Source organism: Sarcophilus harrisii, chromosome 5, assembly GCF_902635505.1.
Source record: "Sarcophilus harrisii chromosome 5, mSarHar1.11, whole genome shotgun sequence".
Taxonomy (NCBI): Eukaryota; Metazoa; Chordata; class Mammalia; order Dasyuromorphia; family Dasyuridae; genus Sarcophilus; species Sarcophilus harrisii.
The window spans coordinates 98,058,763-98,074,888 of NC_045430.1; the positions used below are offsets into that span (position 1 = coordinate 98,058,763).

Sequence of the window (16,126 nt, forward strand, 5' to 3'; positions counted from 1 at the left end):
AGAATTAGGGGTTCCAAGAAGAGGAAGTGAATAAAGAGAATTCTATCACCGGGGACTCTTCTCAGAAGTAGGAAATGGAAAGCTACGTGCAAGGAATGCAGGTTAGTTTGACCAGAGTGTAGCGTGTGTAAGGTCAGTGGGATAGGGGGAATAATGTGTCATCAACCTGTAAAGATAAGTACTACATTGTAAAGAGATTTAAATGCCAAAAAGCAACAGGGAATCACTGAAGTTTCTTTAGAAGAAACATGATATATTCATGTCTGTGCCTTAGAAAAACCATTTTGGCAGCTGTGCAAAAGACATACTAGAAAAGGAGAGATCAATTTGGAGACTATTGCAAGAAGTGATGAGGTCTAGGGCTGGTTGGTTGTGCTGTAAAAAGAGAAGAGAGAATATTTGTGAAAGATGTTGAGGAATCAACAATTGACAACTGGTTGCATGTAGGAAGAAATGAGAATGAAGAGTCAAGAGTGATTTCTAGATTGTGAAGACAAGAACAGTGGAATTCTTGACCAAAATAGGGAAGTTAGGAAAAAGAAGGGATTCAGGAGAAAATATAATGTATTTTATTTTAGACATGTTGAGTTTGAGATGATAATGGATATTTTAGCTTGAATTGTTAGGTAGATAGTTCGTGCTGCATTTGTGGCACCAAAAAAAAAAAAAAAAGAAGAATTAAAAGATACAAGGGCTAGATATATAGATTTGAGAGTCAAAGAAATTATAGTTGAATCCATGGAAACTAATTTGATCGCTAAGTAAGAGGATGGCGAGAAAAGTCCTAAAGTACATTCCTGTGTAGAATCCCAGATGTAGGAGACCTTAGAAATCACCTAGTCCAACTATCTCATTTTACAAATAAAGTAACTGAAGTCCATATGAAATTACTTTTCTAAAGTCACTCTGTGTGAGGTAAACAGGAAGCATGAGGATCAAGAAACAGAGTAAGAAATAGAACTAGGTTTTCTGACTCCTAATGTAGCAGTCTTGGCAGGATATTCTCTTAACAGATATTGAGGCGTACTTCAACTCCTATAAAATTTATTTTCCCTTGCCCTTCCCCACAATACACTCTTTATTATTAAGAAATATTATAAATTCAACATTAAATAAAATGTTTAGTTACTTTTTAGAATATAATCTTTTTCATAGTATTTCATTACAAAACCTGTTTGGTGTTTATTTGCTAAAGTGATTTTAAAAAAACATAGTATCTCACACAAACTTTGGCCTATTAAGGGCTCCACTGCCCTTTTTTTTTTTTTTTTTTTTTTTTTTTTTTAAAGAACCAAAGGGCTTTATCTATGTTGCACAATACAAAGTTGCAATTAGCTGTGGGAAGTCCAGCCCACAAACTACAAATGTTGAGATATAAGAGCATTCTATGTTGAAGCTTCTCTTCTCTTGGTGGTCCAACTCCACCAATGGCAGACAAGTTCCTGTGAGCAACCTGTGAATAAGGACCATCTGTGAACCTTGTTCATATCCTGTGAACAAGAAGAATTCTTGGGACTACATTTAGGTTCTTCTGCTATATGCCATATGTAGCTCTCTGTTATACATTTTAGTCCCAAAGAAAACTGAAGTCAAAGAAGCAAGGCAGGAAGGTAAGGAGAAAACAACAACAAATTAAGATTATATTTCTTTGAAAATCCGAGGAAAAAGAGACTGCCAATTTGAAACAATCTTAAAGCAAACCAAAAAATGTCTTTCCTTGTTCAAGAATTTCTATTCAGCAAGGTCCTAAATCTCTATAGAAATGCAAATTATATTGGTGGCTGTATTTCTTTATTGTCAAATAAAGAAATTTGGCAGTTTCCCAATGGGATGACAAGAGATTCTTGACTCACTTTCCATTGAAAAATACAAGCCAAATAAATGGTTTTGGCTTAGTGCTTGATTAAAGAGGATTTTGGTATCACATATGCATATATAGAATGCTAAATCATTTTCTTGGGGAATGTTTATTATGACTCACCTTAGAAATTTATTTCTGTCTTGAGTATGTATTGTAATCAAAAGTTGCTATTGCAGGTATATCATCAGAAGTTTACATATGAGGCAAATTTGTCGTTAAAACCAAACTTATGAAAGACCATATTCTAGGACAGAACGTATTTCAAATATATCTATTAAGTTTGATAGTTTAGTTTGATAAGATTTATTAGAAGGAAGGGTTTGTTTGTTTTTTTTTCTACATCCAGTTCAAAAGATGTATAGTATATTCACTTTTAACAGGAATATATTTCTTCATCAAAGTTAACAGCCCAAAAGGAAAAAGAAATTAATTCTGTCACTTCAGGAGGGAAATTGAGCACTGGATATTCTAACTAAGCATTTCTTCCCTTTGTGCCTCAACTTCTTACCTGCATTAAATATATAATATTAGCCTACCAAAGTGACATATTGCTTAGATCATAGACTTGAAGAAGACTAACCTAACCCTCATATAGATGAAGAAACTGAACTTCAGAAAGTTTTATTGACTCGTCCAGGCCTATACAAGTACCTTACAATGGTGTTTAAAAGTATCTTATGATTCTTCATTTTGCTCTTTACAATTCAGATCAGTATTAAAAAAATAACACTAAGACTTTTATTATTTTTTTTTTAATTTAATAGCCTTTTATTTACAGGATTTATACATGGGTAACTTTACAGCATTAACAATTGCCAAACCTCTTGTTCCAATTTTTCACCTCTTTACCCCCCCCACCCCCTCCCCTAGATGGCAGGATGACCAGTAGATGTTAAATATATTAAAATATAACTTAGATACACAAATAAGTATACATGACCAAACCGTTATTTTGCTGTACAAAAAGAATCAGACTCTGAAATATTGTACAATTAGCTTGTGAAGGAAATCAAAAATGCAGGTGTGCATAAATATAGGGATTGGGAATTCAATGTAATGGTTTTTAGTCATCTCCCAGAGTTCTTTTTCTGGGCATAGCTAGTTCAGTTCATTACTGCTCCATTAGAAATGATTTGGTTGATCTTTGCTGAGGATGGCCTGATCCATCAGAACTGGTCATCATCTAGTATTGTTGTTGAAGTATATAATGATCTCCTGGTCCTGCTCATTTCACTCAGCATCAGTTCGTGTAAGTAAGACTTTTATTATTAAACAACATAACTGAAGATATTGGATATAAATGAAGAATGTTTATTTTACAATAAAGGAGCCAATTTAGGATAGTTATATAGTAGATTAGAAAATAACAAAGTACCATAGTAAGATGCCAGTGTTTTTATAATGGGATGCCAGAGTAAAGAGGTTTTAGACAGTACATTTGATTTCATGTTCTGTAGGGATATATGAATGGAACATTGATCATGCCACTCTAGTCTCTGATGAAAATGTGGCCCTTTCTCCTTGCAAAGATCTTAATATTAATATTAATCCCCTCATAATCCTTTGTTCTTTGGCAAATTTCCCCTATCACAGTCCTCTCCTCTCTCCTCTATCCACTAGCTCCTTCCTTAATGCTCACAAATATGCTTAGCCACTGAGTCCTTAAAACCAACCCTTTTATTCCATATAGCTTTATCCTTTTACAAATTCCGTGAGAAAACTTTATAATCCTTGCATATACTTCTCTCTCATTTCTCCACCAATATAATTTCCAACCTCAGCACTCAGCAAAAATTGCTCTTTCCAAATTTACCATGATCTTTTAACTGCCAAATTCAAAGTCCTTTTCTCCATCTTCATACTTCATGACTTCTCTGCAGCATTTTATACTTTATTATCTTCTATACTTATTATATTCTTTGGATTTTTATGACACTCTTCTATCTTGGTTTTCCTCCTATCTGTCTGACTATTCCTTCTCTCAGTCTCCTTTGCCAGATGATCATCCAAATGTCATCAATATCATCAGACTCCTTCCCCCACCACAATTTCTGATTATAGTTTTCCTGTGTTTTATCATAGGATATATGTTTTTTCTCTTTATATCCCATTTGTTTGTTAGTCCATCAATTCCCGTAGTTGCAATTTTCAGCTCTACATTGAAGACTTCTAGATCTCTACATCCAAACCTAATGTCTATTCTGAACTCAAGTCCTACATCAGTCCTACATTTGAACATTTTTAGCTATCTTCTTGTCCTGTAGTTATCTCAAACTCAATAGATACAAAACAAATTTGTATTGCCTTTCTCCCCAATCTCACTTCTATTTCTGTCAAGAATGATATCAGTTACCCAGGTTTACAGCTTCTACATTCTTCCCTCACTTCTACATCTAATCAATTTTTTATCTTGTCAATTCTACCTCGGTAACATGTCTTATTTTCCTTCTCTCCAATCACATGGCTACAACCCCTTGTCACTTCCCTCTTGAACTATTATTTAGCCCCTTGATTTTCTCCAATGCAAACCTCTCCCTTTTCCATTTTATCCTTCAAATGTGTTATTCCTGAAGCACAAATGTAATCATGTTATTTCCCCATTCCAAAAGCTCCAATGATTTCCCATTATCACAAGGATAAGATATATATTCCTCTGTTTGGCACTGAAAGCCCTCTACAATATGACTTCTAAATAATATGAGCAGATAGTACAATGGATAGAGCAGAGGGTTGGGAATCAGAAAGACTCATTTATATAAGTCTTTTGAAATATAAATATAAGATTTGAATAATTTGAATAAATATAAGATTTGAAATCGGACTGTGTAACCCTGGGCAAATCATTTAACTCTATTTGCCTTATCTGTAAGAAAATGGCAAACTACTCCACTATCTTTGTTAAGAAAGCCCAAATGAAGACACAAAGAGTTGCCTACAACTGAATAACAACAAAAACAATGTGGCTTCAGCCAACTTATTGAGGCTGGATGCACATCACTCTTATTCACATTTTTTATTCCAACCACATTGACCTACTTTTCATGTTTCATATATAGCATTACTGCCCTTTGGAACAGGAGTTCTTTGTCAGAAATATATTGCTTGGGGAAACTAGGTGGCACAGTGGATAGAGCCACTGGCCTTGGAATCAGGAGGAATATGTTGCTTTCTTGACTCTAGCTCCCTAGCTGTATTCAGAGTCAATTCAGCTTAAAACCTACAAGAGGCCTCTCCTAATGCCCCACCCAAGTTATTAGACTCCCTCACCCTACAAAAACAAAGTCTTTCTGTAATATACATGTATATACATATTCCTCTATAAATGTATTTTAAGGGACAGCTAGTGATGCAGTGAAGTAGAGTCATCTTCCTGAGTTCAAATATGGCCTGACACTTAATAGCTGTATAACTATGGGCCAGTCACTTAACTCTATTTGCTTCAGTTCCACATCTATAAAATAAGCTAGAAAAGGAAATGACAAACTACTCTACAATATTTGTCAAGAAATCCCCAAATGGGATCAGGAAGAGTTGGACACAAGTAAAGCAAATAAACAACAATATATTTTATTGTATTATTTATGTATATGTATGTATGTGTGTGTGTATACATATATATAAAATACTACATAATGATAAGGGCAATCTGCCAAAGAAAAAGTTTCCCTGTTTTGTAAAGGAATTTTTTACTTTGACTGACTCACCCTCTCATTATTCTCTTATTTTCCTATCTTAATTTGACTATATGTTTTTCCCTTCTTTAAAACAAAGGACTGCTTCTTTGTATATTCCCAGCACCCAGAAGAGTGACAAACACGAACATTTAATAAATGTTTATTGAATGACTGATACCAATTTCAGTCATGATTTCATTTTCATTTCAGTAGGACACCGAGCACCTATGGAAGCTTTTATTTTTTTTTTCCTTTTTTTTTTTTTTTTTTTTTTTTTATTTAATAGCCTTTTATTTACAGGATATATGCATGGGTAACTTTATAGCATTAACAATTGCCAACCCTCTTGTTACACCTATGGAAGCTTTTAAAAGAACCCTGAGTGGGAGGTCAAGAAGAGTATTTTTTTTTCCCATAAGGCAGAGTTGACAAAGTTTTACGAAACAGTAAGTCCCTTTGGTATATGCCTCCAGGCACCCAGAGGCCACACCTGGCTCCCTCGTGTAAAACTGATTCCAGCTTTTTTTATTTCCAAATAAAAGAGGTATCAGATTGAGGTGAAAGTGCAGGTTAGTCATGCTATTCAACTAGACTTTCTAATTTCCTTTAGAATATTTTCTTTTTGTACTTGTGAGGTTTAGTGTAAAAAATTAGATCTTTCTCTTTCTCTTTCTTTTTTTTTTTTTTTTTGCTTTTTTTTTTTTTTTTTTGGTGTTGTTATTCTAATACTCCAGGTTAAATTCGAACCACACAAAAGTTGGAGGTATTTGGGCTACAGAAGAGAGTTGGTTGAAAAGGAGAGAAGGGGAAATGATAACTAATTAATAAGATGATTTCTCTTCCCAACTTTCTTGTAGTAGAAGTTTGGCCAAGATTGGATAGGGATCCCACCCAAAATTATACACATCCATTAACTTTAAGTAGAAAGGGAAAAGTCCTCCATAAAATACTGCTGAATTTCTCTTCTCCTCAGCAATATCAAGCTGATTGGATATCTTATGTCTGCTATGCTTTTGCTGGATTTACAATCAGTCTCTTAGGTTTTAGGATCATAATCAAAATGGGGGGAAGAGGCTAACTTTTATACTTTTTGTATCCTTTTAAACTGTGTTCTTTTAATTCTCAAGTACTAGAAGCAGCTCAGCATAATAGAAAGAGAACTGGCCTCAAAACCAAAAAAGAGTTGGGTTCAATTCTTGACACTTCCTGGCAAGTCTCTTTATCTCTCTATGCTGCAAACAACTTTGTAAAACTGTGAGATGTTGAGAAGGTACCAACCTGCATTGGTAGAGGGAATTTTCACAGTTGGGAGTTATTTATAACAATTAAATCACAGATCCAGTTCTTATCTCTATTCCTATCTCTAAAGGGATTGACAAGAGTAACTGACAGACAGAAAGACAGAGAGATAAACAGAACTTCAAGGAACTTTTACTTTCTTTTTTTTTTTTTTTTTTTTAATAGCCTTTTATTTACAGGATATATACATGGGTAACTTTACAGCATTAACAATTGCCAAACCTCTTGTTCCAATTTTTCACCTCTTACCCCCCCCAACCCCCTCCCCTAAATGGCAGGATGACCAGTAGATGTTAAATATATTAAAATATAACTTAGATACACAATAAGTATACATGACCAAAACATTATTTTGCTGTACAAAAAGAATCAGACTCTGAATTATTGTACAATTAGCTTGTGAAGGAAATCAAAAATGCAGGTGTGCATAAATATAGGGATTGGGAATTCAATGTAATGGTTTTTAGTCATCTCCCAGAGTTCTTTTTCTGGGTATAGCTAGTTCAGTTCATTACTGCTCCATTAGAAATGATTTGGTTGATCTCGTTGCTGAGGATGGCCTGATCCATCAGAACTGGTCATCATCTAGTATTGTTGTTGAAGTATATAATGATCTCCTGGTCCTGCTCATTTCACTCAGCATCAGTTCGTGCAAGTCTCTCCAGGCCTTTCTGAAATCATCCTGTTGGTCATTTCTTACAGAACAGTAATATTCCATAATTTTCATATACCACAATTTATTCAGCCATTCTCCAACTGATGGACATCCATTCAGTTTCCAGTTTCTAGCCACTACAAAAAGGGCTGCCACAAACATTCGTGCACATACAGGTCCCTTTCCCTTCTTTATAATCTCTTTGGGATATAATCCCAGTGAACTTTTACTTTCTAATGGGGAAATCAAAATAAAGGGGCAAGGGCAGTAAAGGGGTAAGGAGATGGGGGCACAATCAGTCAAAGAGAGTAAAGAGAGAAGGATGGCTGGGGGACCCCAGATAGTAATCCCCATCAGAGACTCACCCATCAGAAGAGTAAACCAAGTCAGAACCATCAAGATATAGGCAAGCTGGTGGGTACAGGTAAAACAACCAGGAGATAGAATTAAGCTAGAAGGGACTTTTAGCTGGATTCTGTAGTTCACTTCCTGAATTTTAAATATCAATTAGCTATTATTAATAAATAGAAAAGTAGTATCACTAACATAAAGAATACAAACAAATGGTCATTGCTGTGTTAGATAATTAACAGAAGAGGTGAATGAGCTTTTGATTTAAAAAAAAAATCAGGCTTTCAAGTCATAGGATTGTTTAATGGATTTGTTGACTGCCCAAGTGAAGAGATCAGTATTAAGGAAAGCAGGAAAAAGGCTACATGGTGAAACCATACTCTCTGACCCAGAAGTTTCTATGGAGAATGTCTCAGCAGCTGCATAATGCAGTATGAAATTAAGTGCTCAGCCTCAATTCGGGAAGCCTAAGTTCAAATCCTATCTCAGCCCCTTGGCAAGTAACTTAACCTCTAATTGCCTCAACTATAATAGTTTCCTCATCTATAAAATGTGAATAATAATGATGCCATCCTTCCAGGTTATTGTATGAATCAAATGATTTATAGTATTTTTAAAACACTGAACATCCTGGCACATGGTAAGTGCTGTCCTGTACAATCACTCCTAAGTACAAATACCTTCCTCAGTCTGTACTGAGGTACCAACAGTAGAACTACCAACTGGCACCTGTTCACATTCTTTTTATAATAGCAGGACTCTTTGTTCTAGATATGGAATATCTTTTTGCCTGTAGAGCACAATTAGAGGTCCTAGTTCAGTCTGTTGCAGTAGAAGGCTTTATCCATCATCTTTGTGGTTACAACCTTTTTCCTATGTCTGCAGAGCTTTGTCTCCCTAGTTTGATCTCTGTTGGGAAAATATTGAGATTTTATCTCATGTTTCCCAATCAGAACTCAATCCAGCATTTTTCTAGGTCCTTATAGAGTTTTTGAAGGGGAAAGGGAGGGATGGAGCAGATCTTTGTTCCTACTCTACCATCTTGGCTAGTTTTCTTTTTTTTTTTTTTCTTTTTTTTATTATTATTATAGTAACTTTTTATTGACAGAATCCATGCCTGGGTAATTTTTTTTTTACAACATTATCCCTTGCACTCACTTCTGTTCCAATTTTTCCCTCCCACCCTCCACCCCCTCCCCTAGATGGCAAGCAGTCCTATATATGTTGAATATGTCCTAGTATATCCTAGATACAATGTATGTGTGCAGATCCAAACAGTTTTCTTGTTGCACAGGGAGAATTGGATTCAGAAGGTAGAAGTAACCTGGGAAGAAAAACAAAAATGCAAACAGTTTACATTCATTTCCCAGTGTTTTTTTTTTCTTTGGATGTAGCTGCTTCTGTCCATCATTGATCAATTGAAACTGAATTAGGTCTCTTTGTCAAAGAAATCCACTTCCATCAAATTGCATCTTCATACAGTATCGTTGTTGACGTATATAATGATCTCTTGGTTCTGCTCATTTCACTTAGCATCAGTTCATGTAATTCTCTCCAAGCTTCTCTGTATTCATCTTGCTGGTCATTTCTTACAGAACAATAATATTCCATAACATTCATATACCACAATTTACCCAACCATTCTCCAATTGATGGGCAGCCACTCAGTTTCCAGCTTCTAGCCACTACAAACAGGACTGCCACAAACATTTTGGCACATACAGGTCCCTTTCCCTTCTTTAGTATCTCCTTGGGGTATAAGCCCAGTAGAAACACTTAATAATAATATTAGATTATTAATTAAATAATAATATTAATTAATAATAATAGAATAACTTTTTGGGCATAATTCCATATTGCTCTCCAAAATGGTTGGATTCGTTCACAGCTCCACCAACAATGTATCAGTGTCCCAGTTTTCCCACATCCCCTCCAACACTCATCATTATTTTTTCCTGTCATCTTAGCCAATCTGACAGGTGTGTAGTGGTATCTCAGAGTTGTCTTAATTTGCATTTCTCTGATTAATAATGATTTGGAACACTCTTTCATATGAGTGGTAATGATTTTAATTTCATCATCTGAAAATTGTCTGTTCATATCCTTTGACCATTTATCAACTGGAGAATGGCTTGGTTTCTTATAAATTAGAGTCAGCTCTCTATATATTTTGGAAATGAGGCCTTTATCAGAACCTTTAACTGTGAAGATGTTTTCCCAGTTTGTTGCTTCCCTTCTAATCTTGTTTACATTAGTTTTGTTTGTACAGAAGCTTTTTAATTTGATGTAATCAAAATTTTCTATTTTGTGTTCAATAATGGTCTCTAGTTCATCTTTACTCACAAATTTCTTCCTCTTCCACAAGTCTGAGAGATAAACTATCCTATGTTCCTCCAATTTGTTTATAATCTCGTTCTTTATGTCTAAATCATAGACCCATTTTGATCTTATCTTGGTATACGGTGTTAAGTGTGGGTCCATGCCTAATTTCTGCCATACTAATTTCCAGTTTTTCCAGCAGTTTTTGTCAAATAATGAATTCTTATCCCAAAAGTAAGGATCTTTGGGTTTGTCAAACACTAAATTGCTATAGTTGACTATTCTGTCTTGTGAACCTAACCTGTTCCACTGATCAACTAATCTATTTCTTAGCCAATACCAAATGGTTTTGATGACTGCTGCTTTATAATATAGTTTTAGGTCAGGTACAGCTAGGCCACCTTCATTTGATTTTTTTTTTCATTAATTCTTTTGAGATTCTTGACCTTTTATTATTCCATGTGAATTTTGTTGTTATTTTTTCTAGATCATTAAATTATTTTCTTGGAAGTCTGATTGGTATAGCAAATAAATAGATTAGTTTAGGGAGTATTGTCATCTTTATTATATTTGCTCGACCTATCCAGGAGCACTTGATATTTTTCCAATTGTTTAAGTCTGACTTTATTTGTGTGGAAAGTTTTTTGTAATTTAGCTCATATAGTTCCTGGCTTTCCTTTGGTAGATAGATTCCCAAATATTTTATGCTGTCGACAGTTATTCTGAATGGAATTTCTCTTTGTATCTCTTGCTGTTGGATTTTGTTGGTGATGTATAAAATGCTGAGGATTTATGGGGATTTATTTTATAACCTGCAACTTAGCTAAAGTTATGGATTATTTCTAATAGCTTTTTAGTAGAATCTCTGGGGTTCTCTAAGTATACCATCATATCATCTGCAAAGAGTGATAGTTTGGTTTCCTTACTACCTATTCTGATTCCTTTAATCTCTTTCTCGACTCTTATTGCCGAGGCTAGTATTTCTAATACAATATTGAATAATAATGGTGACAGTGGGCAACCTTGCTTCACTCCAGATCTTACTGGGAAAGATTCCAGTTTTTCCCCATTGCATATGATGCTTACTGATGGTTTTAAATATATGCTCCTGACTATTTTAAGAAAAGTCCATTTATTCCTATACTCTCAAGTGTTTTTATTAGGAATGGATGTTGGATTTTATCAAATGCTTTTTCTGCATCTATTGAGATGATCATATGGTTTTTGTTAGTTTGCTTATTGATATAGTCAATTATGCTAATAGTTTTCCTAATATTGAACCAGCCCTGCATTCCTGGTATAAATCCTACTTGATCATAGTGTATTATCCTGGGGATGATTTTCTGTAATCTTTTTGCTAATATTTTATTTAAGATTTTAGCATCAATGTTCATTAGAGAGATTGGTCTATAATTTTCTTTCTCTGTTTTCAGCCTACCTGGTTTAGGTATCAGTACCATGTCTGTGTCGTAAAAGGAGTTTGGTAGGACTCCTTCAGTCCCTATTTTTTCAAATAGTTTGTATAACATTGGGACCAATTATTCTTTAAATGTTTGGTAGAATTCACATGTAAATCCATCTGGTCCTGGGGATTTTTTCTTAGGGAGTTGGTTAATAGCTTGTTCTATTTCTTTTTCTAAGATGGGACTGTTTAGGATATTTACTTCTTCCTCTGTTAATCTGGGCAAGCTATATTTTTGAAGGTATTCTTCCATTTCATTTAAGTTGTCGAATTTGTTGCCATAAAGTTGGGCAAAGTAATTCCTAATTATTGCTCTAATTTCCTCTTCATTAGTGGCTAGTTCTCCTTTTCATTTTTAAGACTAACAATTTGATTTTCCTCTTTCCTTTTTTTAATCAGATTTACTAAGGGTTTGTCTATTTTGTTGGTTTTTTCATAGAACCAACTCTTAGTTTTATTAATTAATTCAATAGTTTTTTACTTTCAATTTTATTGATCTCTCCTTTTATTTTTAGAATTTCAAGTTTAGTGTTTGACTGGGGGTTTTTAATTTGTTCCTTTTCTAGCATTTTTAGTTGTAAGCCCAATTCGTTCACCTTCTCTTTCTCTGCTTTATGCAAGTAAGCCTCTAGAGATATGAAATTTCCCTTATTACCGCTTTGGCTGCATCCCTCACATTTTGATATGATGTCTCATTATTGTCATTTTCTTGGGTAAAGTTATTAATTATGTCTATGATTTGCTGTTTCACCCAATCATTCTTTAGTATGAGATTATTTAGTTTCCAATTATTTTTTGGTCTACTTTCCCCTGGCTTTTTGTTTTTATTGCATCGTGGTCTGAAAAGGATGCATTCACTATTTCTGCCTTACTGCATTTGAGTTTGAGGTTTTTATGTCCTAATATATGGTCTATTTTTGTATAGGTTCCATGAACTGCTGAAAAGAAAGTGTACTCCTTTCTGTCTCCATTTCGTTTTCTCCAGAGGGATAGTTTTCCCTAAGCTCTTACTTCCCTAAACTCTTACCTTGTGCCTAAAAATTAGAAATTGAAGGGATACTCATCAGTTGGATGAACAAATTGTGCTATACGATGGAATACTATTCTGGTATTAAAAATTACAAGCAGAAGGTTTCAGAAAAACTTAGGAAGACTTATTTGAACTGAAAAAAAAACAGGAAAAATATTGTACATAGTAATATCAATATCATGTGGTGATCAGTTATGAATGACAGCTATTCTGATCAATATAATGATCCAAGAAAATTCCAAAGTACTTATGATGAAAAAAATGCTATCCATCTTCAGAGAAAGAACTGATGAAATCTGAATGCAGATTGAAGCATGTTTTTCATTTTCTTAAAAAAAAAAAAAAAAAAAAAAAAAGCCTTAAGTTTTCTAGGTTTGCTTCCTTGACTACAATTATTTATTCAAAAAAGAAGCAGAATCCTGTTTCCTTATACAACTTTCCCTTGTAATAATCCTATGTGCTTTGTGGATAGTACTTGGTAATTATCAATAGATTATTAGAACTTGAATAAAATTGTTATACCAAATACTTTTTTTCTGACCTTTTCAGTAGAATGGACCAGGTAGTAAAAGGACAAGATCAACTTGACTTAACTCCATGGTAGTCATTTAGAGAATGTTGGGATGAATACTGTGAAAAAGCTTTCAAGATTTGGTTAAATACTTTATGTATGCATTAGTGTTGGCCAGTAAACCCTTTATTCTAAATACCATGACTATCTTCAAAGGTTTGGGAGGAATTTCATACCAAGGGAGTAGTCTTCATCAAAAACTTATTACATTCAGCAACAGAAGACTTACTAATGGATTCAATATCCTATATACAATTAAAATTCTTGGCTCTGAAGTAGGCTATCAGTAAGAAATTCAATAACTATGTATATGGGTTGATAGATTTTATCCAATGTCAAGTTAGGTGCTATTTGCCAAAGAAACACTAAAAATCAGGAAAACAGAAGCAGTTATATTAACTGAAATTGAGAGAGTTTTAGTACATTGTTTCTCACAGCTCTTTTGGAAATGACTATTTTTTGGACTTTGGAACTAATTTCTGGGGAACTATAAATCAAAGTTTTCTTGGGGACTATGAAAGAGTTGTCTATGATTATTTATATAATTATCAAAAATGTGAAATTGGAATTTTTCAACCTAAGATATAGGTGATTGATAAGGAGACTTTGGTATTAGAAGGTATTAGAAACCAAATCAGAAACTAGAAGAAAAGTCAGTTTCAGAAAATATTGAAAAATGACTACATATTGACTTAGAAACTCACAAATTATATTTGTGTTTTTATATAATATATAATATAATTATATATAAATATAATATTAATAAATAATATAATACAATATAATAAACTATTATATTGTGGTTTTATTTATTTTGTTAAACATTTCTCAATTACATTTTAATCTGATTCTTATATATCTGTAAATTTGACACCCACCCCCTACTCCCTATCCCCACCCTCCCCACCTTCATACCCTCCCAGATTGTTACTTAAGTAGCTTGTAGCAAGGCCAAATAAGCAATGTGTAATAGAGGTAGGACTTGGACTCTTGGCTAATAGGCAGGATCTCTCCATAAAATGAACAGCCATATGTAATTATATGAAAACTTACATTAGTTTTGTTGCTACTGTTTCTAATTTTTGTATTTCCCCCTAGTACTTAAAACACATTCCTTTATACACAGTTAAATGCTAACTATATGTGCATTGATTGATTACTAATTCTAGGGTTATAAGTTCCAAAAGAATTCTCCCTGGACTTTGAATTACTAGTATTTCTGTACAGACTCTCTACTTCATCAAACATCAAACATCCTTCATCAAAAAGATATTTGGTCTAACACTTTTGAGATATAATGTCCTTAGAGATGCACCTCTGACTTTTCCTAGGTCTGCTCCCTAAATAAAATAGAAAGCAAAGTTCATATTTTCTAAATGTAAAAGGCAAAGACCAAAGCACTGGTCACTATTTTGAGTTTCGTGGATGGGGAGAAATCCATAATGTAATGTTTAACTTGGATCCAGTTTTCAAAATCTAGAAAGGCTACTCAATGACTAGCAGTGTTGAAAGTTTAAAAGGTTTCAATAAATCTAACGGACTCATTTTAGAATCCCAAAGGCCATTCAATGGAAGTACCGCTAATCTTCATTCAGACTAGATTTCTGTTATAATGAAACTATGTCCCATATTTAGCAACACATTTTCATGAGACAAATTCCCTTATGTTTTAATGTTGCTTATTCTGAATAGGACCATGAATTGGTTTTAAAATAAAATTCTACCCCCTGGTGACCAATGTTTGTTATGACAGCACAAGACAAAAAGGTTACCAAAAGTGGAAAAGTGGGACAAAGGTGAGAAAGTAAAGTGTGACTATCTGTGCTGGTGGATTTTTTCTTACGGAACAGAATATTGTGTGAATTTTTCAAAGGACTGAATTCTGCAAAGAAAGAAATCCGGACAGAAACAACCGAAGTTTAGGAAGAGAATATTTTTTTTTAAACATGTAAGAGATCATAAAGCTGAAATAGAATATGTGTTAAACCATGGACAGTTATCATTTCTAGAATATTAGTATCAAAATAATTCTTTGTTTGGGAGCTCCAGAATAAAAAGTATGAACACATATTGTGGGTTCCCATATAAAAAGCATGAGAATTGTGTGCTTTTATTCCTGTTTTGTTATAATCCATAAATTTATTTTAATTACATCACTCATAATATCAAAGTCTATTTTAAAGTGTATGAAGATGTATGAAACAGTGAAAACTAAACACGGGATTAGAAAATGAATTGTATCCAAAAATAGAAGGCATTGAAAGAAGTGGAGACAACAGGGGTGAGGGAAAGAGGGGAGAGAATATGACATTTTCAAGGTGGGTTCCTGGTTAATGTTTATCCAATTATATTTATATTTGGAAAGGGGTTTCAACTCCCTTCTTTATCCTATCGGAGAATTTAATCTAGTCAGTGGAGCTTGTTCACCAAGAAGGGAAAATGTCATGTGGCTGTCTGAATAGAGGTGGTCATCTGGTGGTAAGAGTGTGGGGTTTGGTTTTGTTTTGTTTTTGTTTTTAGATTTTGTTTTGTTGTTTTATTTTGTTTTGCCAGAGAGAATTAGAGATAGTGGTGCCATAATAAAAAGGTGTATGGAGAACACTAAAACAGTTTCCTTTCCCTCATTGCCCCCAAAAAACAAAATCCCAGAAACACACACACACACCCTTTTCCCAAACACAAAAAGTCTCACTCTGGAAACACAAAGATATTGTCATCAAAAAACTTAGTTTCCCAGTTAAGTCTTTTGCTGGCAGCATTTGGATCTTTGGCAAGACCTCTATCAAGCACTGCCAGGTGTTTTGTAGAATTAGGAATTATAGTCCCAAATTCAAAGAACTACTCTTCTAGAAACTGCCCCTTAAAATAAACTTTTTGTTCCAAAGGATAGATCAAGGCAGAGTA

The 16,126-nt window shown here is 34.0% G+C and overlaps 1 protein-coding gene across 3 annotated transcripts in view; it reads left to right on the forward strand.

Moving 5' to 3' along the window:
- Window positions 1–16,126, forward strand: part of FAR2 (fatty acyl-CoA reductase 2) — a 174,809-nt gene that overhangs the window by 57,334 nt on the left and 101,349 nt on the right. The window contains exon 1 of one of the 3 annotated variants that reach the window (XM_031938105.1): window positions 1,400–1,610. The exons of the other annotated variants lie outside the window; for them this stretch is intronic. The gene's annotated coding sequence lies outside the window, so the exon portion shown is untranslated. Of the gene's footprint in view, window positions 1–1,399; window positions 1,611–16,126 lie in introns of those variants that run through there. 3 annotated transcript variants of the gene reach the window in all.